General features: G+C 33.8%; 1 long non-coding RNA gene across 1 annotated transcript; it reads left to right on the forward strand.

The window, feature by feature from the left end:
* Window positions 1-8563: 8563 nt before the first annotated feature.
* On the forward strand, window positions 8564-16356 carry LOC147076555 (uncharacterized). The gene is made up of 4 exons (XR_015069646.1): window positions 8564-8835; window positions 10212-10331; window positions 12097-12342; window positions 14989-16356. It is a non-coding gene; the product is annotated as an uncharacterized LOC147076555 (long non-coding RNA).
* The last annotated feature ends 277 nt before the right edge of the window (window positions 16357-16633 follow it).

Genomic DNA, 16633 nt, shown 5'->3' on the forward strand with positions numbered 1-16633 from the left:
GAGTATATAAATATGTCAATATGCAATTAAAAAAAAATCTTAAGAAGGTAGGCTTTAAATAATCGCCTATAATAGAGTCTTCGCCACTGCTAAGTAGGTACTTCATAAAGTAGGAACAACTATGGATTACATACCTATCTCACAAAGGATTAGGTATTCATGAAAATTAAACATGAGGTCTTTGCAAACATTGAAGGATTTATGATTGTTGTTTATGGCTTTCTTTGTATTGAATTGGGTTATTGATTTGTGACGTTAATTTTGTATTACCTATATTCCGAGTAGCTATAAACGGTAACCGGACAAAACAAAATATTATATAACAGAATACTGACAAAATAGAACAGCGATAAATATAACACATTGAAATTGCCGTGTCTTTATTACATTGTATAGATAATAATAGATTTATTAAAACAAGATAGACATAGCTTGCTACGTTTAATTGAGACTTTCCAGCGATTAGGAATGCAGAAATTATATAATTTGATTTTTACGACGTATTGGAAACCTGTGTTCTGTATTAAAAGTGTAGGTATACAACATAATAGAGAGACGATTTGTCACCGTTCTGTTTCTTTATATTCTGTTTATTCGTGTTCTTTCAAAACATGCTCTGTTTATTCATGAAACCACTATAAACGATTCATATTGTCACCTCAATACTACAACTAGATAATTTAAAAATCACTTACTTAATTAACATAAATCTAGGATATAATTATTATTTAATACTTTGGACGCGGAAGACGCACACGGTGCGTAATGACCAGGCGGCCAATCGATGTAATTAACGTGCATTTTAAAAGAGGCAATTAAAATCTCATTATCTATTCAGCAGCGAAAGCGTTAAGTAAATTAAAAATAGAAATAGAAAATTGTGCTTGTCAAATGTGGAAAATATAAATAATGTTCAATTTGTAGATATATTATTTTATATATTCAATTCATTTATGGTTTTAAAGTTAGCAATATTTTCAAACATAAAATGAATTTAGTTCCTATTTACTTCTGACTTATCTAGTGTTTTGTAGAGATAGAAATGTAGAATCATATTTAATAGCTATCAAAAAAACTGTAAAAATGAAGTTATCTAGTCGTAGTATTGAGGTGACGATATATTATAATATAACAACCGGCATCAAATAGTATCATAATACGTATTATATGCCGTCAGTGCCTTGGTGACAGCCACCGCCATCTTTAGATTAGTAAAGCCTGAGCATAAGTTTTTGCACAGGCAACGAGTGGTCCACTGCCATACTATTTATTGATAAAAAAACTTGCAAGCAGAGTTTGGTATTCTATAATGACTGAAGAATATACATAAGTTATTAATTATTGTCTTTTAGAATCGACTGTCACATTGACAAACTTCCTAGTGTATTATGATATTATTATACATAGAAGAAATTTTCTTACGTTGATCGTCACTTCCAATTATTAATAACACAGAACCACTAAATCAGATGAACTCCAAGGTCTCCAAGATACGTTAAAATAATCTAAAACTAAGAATACTCCGACAAGTGAACACGACAGACGCGTCAGTTTGAGAACTTTATAGACAATAACTGGTCATCCATAGAGAACGGGAGGGGTGGAAAGGTAGGACCAGTCGTGAAATGTATCGGCTTTCCTTTTGAGTCGGCAATGTGACAGCACATCCTCTCTACATATAGAGTGGACCGAAAGAGCTACTCCAGTTTACTTAAACTCCACTTCAGTCAACCGCCCATCATAATATTATATTTCGTACTATGATAAATTAACGAACCCAACTTGAATTTTCGGAGCCATACGATGGACAAAGAAGATTTATTGAAACTGTAGTGAAAAGCAATCATAATAGTGATACTCGAGTTGTATAACGTCTCTGTTCTGGCAGAACACACTAACTGGAGAATACTAGTTATGAGTAATTTGATTTTGAAGTTAAAATGTTTGAATGGTCTAGCATGTGAGTTTATTAAGTAATCGTTAAAAGGATGACTTTAAAATAAAGACTGTTTATTTATTAAGAAGGTTTCCAGACGGTAAAGTTTGAAATAAGGAACATTTTGGTATAACTAACTCAATATGTCATTTATTCGAATTAGTGTCTTCTGCCAGAACAGTGACGATATTGTTTAAACAGCTAAACGTCTTTCTCTTTTGTTTTTTCGTTTTGATAAGCTTAATTAAAAATTCTTAATACCTGGTTCAGTGGAGGGCTATTAGTAATGCGTATGCAACGATAAAGCATGTTCTAATTTATATCGGATGGCCTTCATTTTTTTCTAGCACATATATTTATATATAGACATAATCCATTGTTGACTTAAATACCTCAATTATCGACTTACCAACTTTTGGTAGCAACGATACTTATATTTATATTTTATATATGTATATATAAAAAGAAAGTAATGGATTTCAACTAATTTGAATCCTAGACTTCATCACATGTACATTACCTGGAAAATATTTGCTAAATACATTGACTGCTGGGTAGATAATTACTCTTTAATTATCACATTTAAAAAGCATGCTAATTTCATCGATCGGCCGCCTGATCGTTACGCAACAGGTGCGTCTTTAGCGTCCGATGACTTAATTTGTGTATTTTTAGGTGACCGCTGCTACCACCGTAATGCCTGCCGTAGAAAATCTCAAATCGACCTACTGTAAGTCAGAAATAAAGGAAACTGAAGACATTATACACATTGAAGAACAAGATATTAAAAAAGAACTTGAGGATTACAACGAAACCTTTACAAAAGTACGGGTTATTAATATGGATGTAAAACAATGTGAACGTGGTAAAATCAATTCATCTTGTGGTCTAACGCTATTTAAAGGCGATGAATCTAATAACGCATGTTTAAAATCTAGTAACGTGACAAAACAGAAAATGGCAAATATTGGAGTTAAGCCATTTAAATGTGATCAATGTAATTATTCTTGTAAATCATTTGGTCATATGAAAGCTCACAGACTGACGCATTTTGGTGAAAAACCATTTAAATGCGGTGAATGCAATTTCACATGTATAAAATCTAATAGCCTGAAATTACATAATATGACTCACTCAGGTGAAAAACCATTTAAATGTGCTGAGTGTAATTACTCTTGTATAACACCCCGTGATCTGAAAAAACACCAAATGACTCATTCTGGTGAAAAACCATTTAAATGTAATAAATGTAATTACTCTTCTATAACATCAGCGTCTCTGAAATCACACGAATTGACTCATTCTGGTGAGAAGCCATTTAAATGTAATATGTGCAACTACACTTGTATAACTACACGTTATTTAAAATTACACAAAATCACTCATTCCAGTGAAAAGCCATTAAAATGCAATGAATGTAATTTTACATGTAAAACATCTAGTCACTTGAAATCACACAAATTGACTCATTCCGTTGAAAAACCATTTAAATGCGATGAATGCAATTACTCATGTAAAATATCTGGTAACTTAAAATCACACAAAATGACTCATTCCCGTGGAAAATCATTTAAATGTACTATTTGTAACTACTCTTGTACATCAACCTGTGATCTGAAATCACACAAATCGACTCATTCCGTTGAAAAACCATTTAAATGCGATGAATGCAATTACTCATGTAAAATATTTGGTAATTTAAAATCACACAAAATGACTCATTCCGGTGAAAAGTCGTTTAAATGTAATATTTGTGATTTCTCTTGTAATACATCCGGTTATCTAAAATCACACAAAATGATTCATTCTGGTGAAAAACCATTTAAATGTACTCAATGTGATTACGCGTGCTCAACATCTACTAACATGAATAAACATAAAAAGATTCACTCTGGTGAAAAACCATATAAATGCAAAGAATGCAGTTACTCGTGTATAGCATTTAAAGATTTGAAATCACACAAAGTGACACATTCCGATGAAAAACCATTTGTATGCAGTGAATGTAATTTCACATGCAAAACATCTGGTACAATGAAATCGCACAAAATGATTCATACTGGGGAAAAGCCATTTAAATGTGATCAATGCGCATTCTCTTGTATAAGTTCTGGTCATATGAAAAAACACAAAATGACTCATTCTGGTGAGAAACCATTTAAATGCGATAAATGTAATTACTCTTGTATAGCATTAGCTTCTCTGAAATCGCATGAATTGATTCATTCCGATGACAAACCATTTGTATGCATTGAGTGTAATTTCTCATGCAAAAAATCTGGTACAATGAAGTCACACAAAATGATTCATTCTGGTGAAAAGCCATTTAAATGTGATCAATGTGCTTTCTCGTGTATAAGTTCTGGTCACATGAAAAAACACAAAATGATTCATTCTGGTGAAAAACCATTTATATGAATTTATATAATTTTTATGAATGGTCTCATGAAATTAAAGCAATGGTGTAATTACCTATGTGTATAATGCAGTATATTTAATATACATACTGTTACTTATATTATTGAAAAAAAAAGAAATTTAAATGAAACGAGTTCGATTACTCGTGTATAACACACCTCGTCGCTGTAGGATTGGTTTGTCGAATAGACCAAATGTCAAATGTTCAGGAGACGAAAAACAAATTTCATTATCCTATATTTAAATACATGGAGGTATTTAAATTGTTGTTTTTACAGCATATGAATGCTGTATTCATTAAAAAGCAATTCAAAGAAAAAGATGGTTCTGATTCATTTAGATACAGCATTAAAAGTCGATTTCGACAAAACCGAATATTTGACAAACCAATCCTATAGCGACGACCTGTCAAATTCCCTTAAATTCATGATATTTCCGATTTAGATTTAAAAAATATATTCATATACTGTTGATTGTCTATAATATGCGAAAAATAATATAATGTAATAAATACATAATATTTATTATTATATTTTAAGACTAATTTAATTCAAAAACAGTTTGGATTCAAATGAATACACCATGCATATAGCTCATAATAGTGAATGGTAATATGAAATAGGAAAATTGAAAGACGAAATTAAAACCTTATAACCATGAATGAATTTCTTATATTACTAACAAAATTATTATTTATAACACATTACGGAATAATTTTTAACATTTTTTTGATTGATTAAAACACAATACGACTCCACATTATATCACATTAACCCTTGCAATCGGTCATTTGACAACGGTTTTGATTTCTATGCAAATTTGGCCAATGGCCATTTCTATCAGTCCTCACATCTTTAAAGGTAATATAATTTGCTACTTGTACTACAATCTTCCTTTTGTGGTAGGTGGGTAAATGTATCATGTCCCCAGTTTGCACAATGTTGCAGTACTTCGGCTCGAAAACTGATAGTGTCATAGGTTTGTCATATTATACTTTCTTCCTATCTAGGTACTCATAAGCTTTGCTCAATCGGAATTTTGCAGAATATTTGATTTTACATATCATGACTAGGCCTATTTTTATGTAATCTATAGAGGTTAGAGCCAGTTTTTTGATTTATTGTCATTAATATGACATTGTACAAGCTATCACAAATAAAAAACAAATTAAGCATACAAAAAAACATTTGACTAAAACTTCCTATTTTCAAAAATATTATAATTATTTCCCTGATATTATAAAAACTCCAAATAAAAATATAATTAAAGAAAAGAAGGATTACATATTATTTAAAATAATCAAGTTTGGAAAAAATATTATTCCAGGAAACCGTATGAAGTTATGGAAAGAACACCTAACTCCTAGACAATGGACTGATTTATATTATAATTTTCAAATCATTTAACTCTTATTATATTGTTTCAATTTTCTTTTTTCAAGTTTTACTTATGTTAATAATATTAACGTACGTTTAAATTACTCCCAACTACTTTCAACTTATTTGACTGCTGTCTGTTAGTTATATTTTATGTGTGTAACCAATTATCTTTCAATATAATATTAAGATAATACTATATTATTTTATTATCATGAAGAAATCCTCTCCTAAATAATATTCCTCATTATCTTCGTCACATTTAATCGTTTATTCTTATCCTAAAAAAGATAACTGATATTAAAGAATTGTAGATACGCCCAGTTACCTTAGTGCGGTCTTTCCGTTCATGGAAATATATTTTCACAAAGTATATTATAAGCATTTGATCTTGTCGTGATCATTTGATCTTGTAGTGCGTCGATCGCGGACATAGTAATAATATTGTACTCTTTCTTGTTCAAACGAGTTAAAACTACTCGATGTTCCAGCTCTTAAAATCCGCTAGTTCTTATCTCTTCTCTTACATATCATTATCAAGAAATACACTCATAGGAAGTACACAAGTGATGAGAACTTGGAAGAAATTCAACAGGAAAACATTAATACAATAATAAATAATGTAAATTCTTATCCTTGCAATTAGACGAGTCGGTAGATTACACGGATATTGCACAACTATGCGTTTTATTAGTTACTATTGGTTTTAAAGACATGTTTGCTTCAGAGGAATTATTAACAGTTATACCAGTGGAGGAATGATCCAAAAGAGAATAATATTTAATGCATTTAAATCGTATTTTAATCGTACTCGATTTTATATTTATAAACTAGTATCTGTAACGACAGATGGAGCTCCTGCTATGGTTGGGAATCATGTTGGGTTTATTACTTTATGTAAAAATGAGGAAACAGTACCTACTTTTATCAGTTAGCATTGCATTATAAATACACCAGCAGGCATCGCTCCTACATGGGGGGGGTCTGACAGGGCTATAGCCTGAGGGGAGCCCGGCGTAGCGGGTCTGCCAGGGAAGTAAGAAAAACACAAGCCACAAATTTGCTCGAATAGTAAATAAGTTGCTATTTTCCTCAAAAAATATTTAACTTTTAAAATATATGGCTGTGCGATGCAATTTGTTGTGATATGATTATAGATGTAATTAAATGATAATTCGTATTTTATATATTTATTTTAAGTGTGCTTCCTGGCGATGGGTTGCTTGTTACTTGGCTATTACAAAATTTCTAATATTCGATATAGGTACGTAGACATAGTTACACATGTCGAAATTACAGTTAATGTGTACCTACTTATTTTTTTTAGAAGGGAAAGACATAATAAATTACGTAAGTATATTATTGTCGTTAATTCGATGTTTCTGTATCATTATTTTTAATATATATAAAATATCTGTTTTCAAAATAATTATTTTAAGAATCATAAAAAATGGGTTTTTATTGTTCTCGCATGATATAATTACAAGTTATATCAGTCGATCGCCATAAATATTTTCTTCAACTAGTCGATCCTTGAAAAAAAAAGTGTGGCCACCCCTAGTTTATACCATACACTTACACGTACAAACTTAGGCACACGGTTCTAAACCGCATACGGTTTCAATCCATGGATGGCCTCTAAGAAACCTTTCAAACATTGACTGGTATTCTAAAAAGTTATCAGCAATGTTCTAATAAATTATTTTAGAATGTCTATAACTCATAATATTATTAGTTATACCTGTGACAGATAATAGGTATTCTTTCTTCTTCTTCTTCATCCATGTCCACCCCTTAGTTGGAGCAAATGGACACAACACGGTGCCTTCAAGAATTCCTGTCAGTCGCCAGTCTTCTTGCATCCTGTCACACCAGGTCATACCAGCATACCATTCCGGTTGGCTATTGACAGAAGTATCGATCGAATTGGACGAAAAGTATTGTCCAAAATAAGTAGGTACCTACCTATACGTTACTACGGTCCAGTACTGGCAACCGTACTATAATTATTATAGTATTATTTGTACTATACAATTTTGGTCCGCGTACTATATACGAACTCGGGTGCTTGTAACGCGGTCGTACCAATGTACCACTAAGATTCGGCGGAGACATCGATCGAATCTAACCTAACCTAACACGAAGAGACGCCTTACGTGGCTGGGACAAGTATTCCGGATGCCGCCAGAGAGTGCGGCACTTCGTACCCTTGTGGCTTGTAGCTTCAAGGGTTCCGTCGCCGTGGCCGGCCCTCCCTCACCCTGCAGCGGTGCTACAAGATGCACTACAATGCAACTTGTGCTTGCCCATTGCCCCAATATTGGGACGTGACAGGTTGGAAGAAGAAGAAAACTATGTACGAAATAAAAAAGGTAGGCATAGAAGGTACGCTCAATAAACTATTATTTTGAATATCAGAAAAAAATGCACCTGTTATTATCTTATAGATTTAAAAGTTCAACATTAAAAAATACGCCAAAAGTAGGTAGGTAGGTACCTACTAAATTTTCGTAATTTCCGTATTATAAATTGATGCAGTCATATAATTTCATTAGGCGTTCCGAGTAAAAAGAGGTAAAGAAAGTACGGCTTTGATTTAAAATGGAATTTTTGAATTCGCAGCTAAACATAATAATATGGTCGGAAGAGGTAGGTAGGTACTTTAATAATTATACTGAAATGTCTCAAATTCTTCAACCAATACATTTCCAAGAGATGACAACGCGTACCTACTATATTTCCCCCAAATACTATATTATTTTGAGGTTATGTAGAATAATTCCACTCTGTAAAGACGGCAACACTGCTACGGACCTAAATATCTAAAAGTTTTATAGCTAATAGCAACACTGCCAGTTTGTTATCGCTAGCTGTCACTCGCCGATGTCAATTATTAATTGTTGCGCTGCCTTTGTTCGTCCAATTTACTTAACACTTGTAAACATGGAAATTAAAAGTGAACCTGTAGACTTTGAAACTGATCCTGGAACGTCGTTCAGTGCTATTTATTTACCGATTAAACGTTCGCAAAGCCCTGAAGAACAAACTGATCTATATTATATCAAGCAAATCCGTGTCGAGCATTCATATGCCGCAACTTTTGAGGTATTTATATATCAAACCTACGTAAGGACATTCTAGGTTCCGATTAATTTCAATGCAGTATATGACAGTAAAGTTTTCAACCATTTTGTCAGCATTCTTGCAGCTGGGAAATAATCCTTCCGTGATTAACTGTTTAGATAGGTAGCTGTGGGCCAATATCCATACGAAATGACGTTTAACATTAAAAAAAATAACATGTATTCATAGCAGAATATATGTAGGTATAAAACAAGCTTTACCTACCTGGATTTTGAATGAAAAATGCCTTTCAGGTGAAAAATTTGGAGGGACAGCTCAAACAAATTACAATCGAGCTGGATTCTGAAAGGTTTTTTTTAAGAATACCTGTTAGCATGGCCCCCACAAGGGGGCTGGTAGGGTTTAATCCGGTGCGGGGGATCGACCATAGGCATCAAAAATTTGCTCAAATAGTAAAACAAGTCGCATGCTGCGCTATTTTCTTGAAAATGTGTGGCTTTGCGATGCAATTTGATGAGATATGGTTGATATAATTGAATGATAATTCACGTGTAGAATATTATTTTATAATAACGTGTGTCTCATGACTAATAAAAATGTCTATCCAATAAAGCGAATGTTCGCATGTTACTTGCTTACCATACAAGTGGGGTATAATATCGTCTCTGTTCTGGCAGAACACACTAACTGGAGAATACTAGTTTTGAGTAATTTTACTTTGAAGTTGTTAAAATGTTTGAAATGGTCTACCATGCGAGTTTATTAAGTAATCGTAAAAAGGATGATTTTAAAATAAAGACTTTATTTAAAGAAGGTTTCCAGATAGTAAAGTTTGAAATAAGAAACATTTTGGGATAACTAACTCAATATGTCATTTTTTCGAATTAGTCTCTTCTGCCAAAACATTGACGATATGATGTGGATGCCGACAACTCCATAATTCAAATGGATCTATTGAAAAATAGAAAAGTACACGGAACACCCATAATTATTATGTCTCACAGAAGCATGGGGTTCCGTATTATCATTTTTGGGAACTGGTGATAGGTAGGGGGCAGCCAAATATCCTGGTCTTGGGAATCGCTTCAGGATGCTGGGAGACACCTTTATGGAGGCCATGCTTGAGAGTAATGTTGCTAATGTATTACATATATTTTATATTTTTACCACCTAAGCATACAACGATTTGCCTTCACTAAACAAATTGTGGACACGCAGATGAAACCTTTCTGTTTCATCCCCTATAATTCCGTTCTGAAGCTGTAGATGATTGAATTCTCACTAAGGCCTCCATGGCATTCTTATATAGTTTTAACGTTTTATTCTGAAATTTTAGTCTAAATGAATATATTAATTTTTGTCATAAATAGGATTTTTTTTTCGTTCGTTTTCTTTAGGTAAACGCTGCCACCGCCGTTATGGCTAAATCGAAATTGTATATGTCAGAAGCAGAAGAATTTTACTCAGACATACACATAGGTAAACAAGGCATTAAAAAGGAACCCAAGGAATGCAAGGTGAGGTTTACAAACAAATACGCGACCGTGTTTCTAAAACACACGTATATTAAATTACCTCAAACCTTTCAACAATTTCTTTTGTTGGAAACTTAAGCCATGTAGGTAGTGATATAATAATACGCACCTTTCTCTATACCAGAATTGTCAACTTTTTTTACATAAGATCTACTTTGGAGAAAAAAATCCTCCGAAGTCTACTTTTTCTGAAATTAAGGACATATACAGTGGCGTTTCGTCCATATGCACTGCGGTACTGCAGCACCCCCAAGCAAATTGAGAAAATTAATGTCATCATCAGCTTGGATCAATACACTGCTGGATGAATGCCGAATGCTTCTTCCAACTCTCTCGGTCCTGTGTCTTTCGCTGCCACGTATTTCCGCCGAACTTTACCAGTTCGTCAATCCAGCGGCTTTTAGGGCGACCCTGTGGCCGTTTTATGCCCCTTGGGTACCACTGGTTGACGGCATTTGTCCAGCGGCCGTCTTTTCGGCGAGCAATATGCCCCGCCCATCTCCATTTCAGCTGTTTGGCAACGTCTATTACATCGCGTACTCATGTCTGCTTCTTAACCCATTCGTTTTTCTTACGGTCCTTTCGCGTGATGCCCAACATACACCTCTCAATGCTTCGCTGTGCGACTCTTAGCTTTTGGATATCTTTAGACAATTACTGTAATATCCATAAATTTATGTATATTATATCAAAATATCAATATTATTAAGCGTGTAATCAGCTCGCCCGCGCATCGATACATCCAATGTCCAATTATTATCATATACCGCGTACACATATTGTCATACACCGCGGTAGGTACTTTATTTTGCACAGTACCGATTTCAATAGAATATTCTCGAGTGGGCGAAGGAAGGGCGCGGGCAGCGGTGCTCGCAAATGGAGCCTAATCGGTACTGCCGGTTAGACGATTTCAGTATTTCTGCGTTTCGGCGTCGCGCGTGAGCAGGCGCGCTACAGCGCGGAAAGAAATATAGCTATAATAATTTATTAACATTGTTCAAATTTATTTTTGCAAGCATATTATGCAAAGTTTTTTATTTTAAATATTACCTAATAAAATTAATTATTTATATTTTGATGTTAATAGTAAAATATAATCCAAATAAATATTTATTTTTATTTTTAATCAACCGCAGCACCCCCAAATATCTTATCCACGAGCCGCTACTGGACATATTATATATATATTATAAGTAAAGTATTTCATAAATGTATGTTTGAACCCAAATAGAATCTCATTAAGAAAACTTATATAAAGCGTTGTACATAGATTTTTTTTATTTACATAACTGTCGGTGATTTATTTCCCATAATTATTTAGACAATAATGGCTTAACAAACATGCCAATTTTGTCTGACAGATTGAAGAGATGTCCTCTAGGAAACCACTTTCTTACGAAATGAGTCCCTGCCCTAAGTAATGGTATATTAAATATAAAAATATTTGGTAGCATTACTGCCATCTGTAGTTTGGTGTTAGAATTAGAAATATGTAGGTATTATGAATATATAAATTAATTGTTTTTGACGATCGCCCAAAATTCTTTTCGGATCGATCTTATTGACACATCTGACACCAATAAGATACCTAGTCGAAAAGAATAGATATTTTCAGTTTCCAACTATTTGGTTAGCATTATTGGTGCTGGAAAAGAACGCTTCCGCGATGAATATACCAAAAGACAACTCTATTTTTTCACACACGCTTTACTTTACAACATAATAGGTACATTGTTTTTTTCAGAATCTTCAAACAATAGACATGCCATATATAAAATTGGAGCCCGATTCTCACCAAGTTGACATCAAGAAAGAATATAGTGAAGACACATTACCATTCAATTATAAAGATCCTCAACCCAGTTGCTCGGAATCGGGTTCTAACCAAGTTAACATCAAGAAAGAGTTAACTGTAGATACAGCGCCCCCATTAAATTATGAAAATCATCAACCAAGTTGCTCATATTCAGAGTATAGACCAGTAATTCAGGTAAGTACTTATTTTCATTTAAGCTACTGTACAATACAGGACAACTATGTCTTATATTTATAGCAATTAATGACCTTATATCGAGTCAGCATGAATTTAGACAACATAAAATCAATTTTACACCCACGGTGGCCGCGCGGGTTAAGCGTTGGACTATCACGCCGTGGGTCTCAGATTCGAATCCTGGGTCTGGCAAGTACACATATTGTTTTTCAATTTGTGAGTGAGTTAGTGTATGGACCTAATAGGTTGAGCAAGTGGCTGACATCCATTTCTCGTAAAAAACAAAATCTGTGAAAAATGAAGGCCCATATGATCCTATTAGGATCGGACATGGTCGAAAAAAAAAATCAACTAGTCATTTATTCATCAATTGCTTCATCTAGCATCAGCGTTTTTATTACATGTTACAAAACGCCTCGTAGTCGTTTAACATTGCGGTCAACTGGTTTTTCAATATTAACCTAGATAAATGGTAGCTTGTGTTAGGTATTGATTGCTTTTGTATAAATAGCGAAGGCCGATTGATAATTATCAACTCTCACTTCACACTCAACCACGGTCACTCACTTGTTCCGTCTCTCGATTCAGTCAGTTCAATAATATTGACAACCTCATCATTACATCCGTCTGGTTTCAACTGTCACTCGGGCAGTATCGTTGTTTTGGGTCACCCGGTTCGTACACTCACGCACTTTTTGACACAGTTTTATGGATTATATGTGAGGGTGTATGAATGATGATGATAGATTATAAATAAGTCTGTATCTATTGAGTCAATCACTTAAGCAACGGAAAGCTATTAGAAGCCCGCACGCATCCGCTATCGAGATGCAACTGAATGTTTTTTGTAACACCGTCTCTCATGACCCCTAATTGCTTATCGAATGTCTGGTAACAATAACACTGGGGATTAGGGGGTGAGTGAGGAGATAAGGAGTGGAATGGGAACATAAATGGCCCAACCAGACAATATTGCGAGTTTACGGTTTCAGATAGGTAACATTTAAAAACACACCTGACAACTTCCAAAACTCGCGAGGGACAGGCAAACATTTTTCGATAAATTTTAAATTAGGTAAATGTTACTGCTGTTCACCAAAAACGTGACGTCCAAAGACAACGGAAGTAAACTAGACATCGCAAACCCGAAAAAAAAGTCCTTTTAAAACTTATATAGAGGTACCTAATTAATATATTTTGTTTCCAACCAGTGAGCTGTATTTGTTAATGGAAAGATGTTATTTCCTTTATTACTAAGTTTAGATAGCTTTCTATGTATACCTAATGATTCTTCTCGATTTGCCGCCTTTTAGGTAACTGTTGCCCCCAAGCAACGCTCAATCTACCTACCCTCACGGGACGTCACTGTCTATAAAAATACAGTTATCGATGTTTCACGTGCTTTTCTCGTAAACATTTATTAATAAACATTAAACTTGAGGTTTCTGCAAACACTGAAGGACTTTGGATGGTTTTTTGGCTTTCTTTGAATTGAATTGAGTTATGGACTTTGACGTTTTCTCTCGTTACTTATGTACTAGGTATATCACGAGTCATATAATATTATAGTATAATAACTGACATCAAATCGTATCATAATAGGTACTTATATTTCGTCGATGACACGGGGGTAAGCAGTGTGCTAAACACGTCGACTCTACATATATAGTGAAACAAATCCACAGATATACTCCAGTGTACTTAAACTCCACTTACCTGACTGTTAACTGTTAACTGACCATCAGAATCTATTTCATATTACGAAAAATTAACCTATCGTGAATTTTCAGCGCCATACGATGGAGAAGAAAATTAATTTCAACAATATCATAATGGCGAAACCCATTGCAAAAATACTTAGAATTATTTCTCTTATGCGTCAATTACATTGAGCTACTTTACGAGCTGCTTGTTGGCGAATTTACATTCTGCCTGTAAAGACGCTCAGTGTCATCATGGAACAAGCTAACAAGCAGATTGTAAATAATCTACCGAGAAAAGTTTAAAGCCGGTCAACTTTACATGCTACACGCCAACGAGTGGGCCTACTGCGTCTGCGCAGTAGATCGCAGTAGCAACCTCCCGGTAAAAAAACGAACTACGTTCTGTCAAAATAGTCGCTGGCTTGTGGCTTCTCAGCGAATGGAAAGTGTTGTGTATCATCATCACAATCGCAGTAGCTGAATCGCCCGCTATTAAATTCGCCAACAAACAGCTCGTAAAGTAGCTCAATGTAATTGACGCATTAGACATATTATATTTGTTTTTAAATATGTACGTATCAATAAAATAAACTAATAATTCTGCATATCTGGTTTAGTAGAGGGGTATTCGTAATACAAAAGCAAATCCGCCTGCATATTTTATCAATTATTCTGCTATATAGACTGGGCGCCTCTCAGCCCAATGAGTAAGGCACTGGGCTCTTATCCGTAGGGTTCGGTTATGCTGCCCGGGGAGGTCACAACTTATTTATATGGTTTTCTCAAATCCTGTTTTTCCAAATTATATGATTCTACTACTATACTACTTTCATTGAACCGCATTGCATGTAGGAGGGTTAAAAAGAAGATGATCGATGGATTTCAACTTATTGCTTTCCTAGAAAACCCGGAAAATTGCTAATAATGGGTGTATTTTTAGGTGATCGCTGCTACCACCGTAATGGCTGACGCAGCAAATCTTAAATCGACCTGCTCCATGTCAGATATAAAGGAAACTGACGACATCATACATATTGAAGAACAAGATATTAAAAAAGAAGTCGAGGAATACAACAAAACCTTTACAAAAATACGTGTTACTTATATGGGTGTAGAACAATGTAAACGTGGTGAAAGCAATTTATCTTGTGAATATATAAAATCTAATTACTTGAAAAAACATAAAATTGCACATGTTGCAGTAAAGCCATTTAAATGTGATCAATGTGATCATTCTTGTAAAACATCTGGTCACATGAAATCACACAAAATGACACATTCTGGTGAAAAGCCATTTAAATGTGAACAATGTGACTACTCATGTATAAAATCTGGTAACATGAAATCACACAAAATGACACATTCTGGTGAAAAGCCATTTAAATGTGATCAATGTGATTTCTCATGTATAACATCTGGTCAGATGAAATTGCACAAAATGACACATTCTGGTGAAAAGCCATTTAAATGTGAACAATGTTCCTACTCGTGTAAAACATCTACTCAGATCAAATTACACAAAATGACGCATTCTGGTGAAAAGCCATTTAAATGTGAACAATGTGATTACTCATGTATAATATCTGGTAACATGAAATCACACAAAATGACACATTCTGGTGAAAAGCCATTTAAATGTGAACAATGTTCCTACTCGTGTAAAACATCTACTCAGATCAAATTACACAAAATGACGCATACTTGTATAAAGCCATTCAAATGTCATCAGTGTGATTACTCTTGTACATTTTCCCGTTATCTGAAAGTACACAAAATGACACATTCTGGTGAAAATCCATTAAAATGCAGAGACTGTAATTACTCTTGCATGTCACCTCGCCAAATGAAATCACACGAATTGACTCAGGCTCATTCAGGTGAAAAGCCATTCAAATGTAATATATGTAGTTACACTTGCACAACTTCACGTTACCTTAAATTACACGAAATCATTCATTCCATTGAAATTCCACACAAAATGATTTATTCTGGTGAGAAACCATTTAAATGAATTCAGAGTAATTACTCAAGTTCAACATCATTCTACTAACATGAATAAACATAAAAAGATTCACTGTGATGAAAAACCCTTTAAATGCAAAGAATGCAGTGACTCGTGTATAACATTTACAGACCTGAAATCACACAAAATAAATCTAAAACTAAATCTAAATTCTAAAAAAGATAACTGATATTGTTAAAGAAAATGTGTAGATTCTCATTATCATACTCATCACATTTTTATGTTTTTATTATTTTGTCCCGAATGCATGATAATGCAAATTTGCATCACTTCTATTCTTTAATTAAAAAAATACTAAAATATCTTTTTTATTTTTTTTAAATAATTTTCCTGTATTTTCCACGACCTCTTCTATAGCAATACATTTAATTCGTCAAAATAAAAAAGTAATGCATTGTATGGTTAAATTATGTACTTTTATATAGGCCGTTAATTGAGCGTAGTTGTGCACAAAGCAGCCGAGCCACACAAACTTCAAACAGAGATAGTAGCACTTTTATGTAAATTGTGTTTTTTTTAAATCAGCAAAGCCTCTGTATACTGTGTATACTTTTTGAATGAT

Source organism: Rhyacophila brunnea, unplaced genomic scaffold, assembly GCF_057557595.1.
Source record: "Rhyacophila brunnea isolate RB1 unplaced genomic scaffold, BYU_Rbru_1.0 scaffold_13, whole genome shotgun sequence".
In the NCBI taxonomy this organism is placed as follows: domain Eukaryota; kingdom Metazoa; phylum Arthropoda; class Insecta; order Trichoptera; family Rhyacophilidae; genus Rhyacophila; species Rhyacophila brunnea.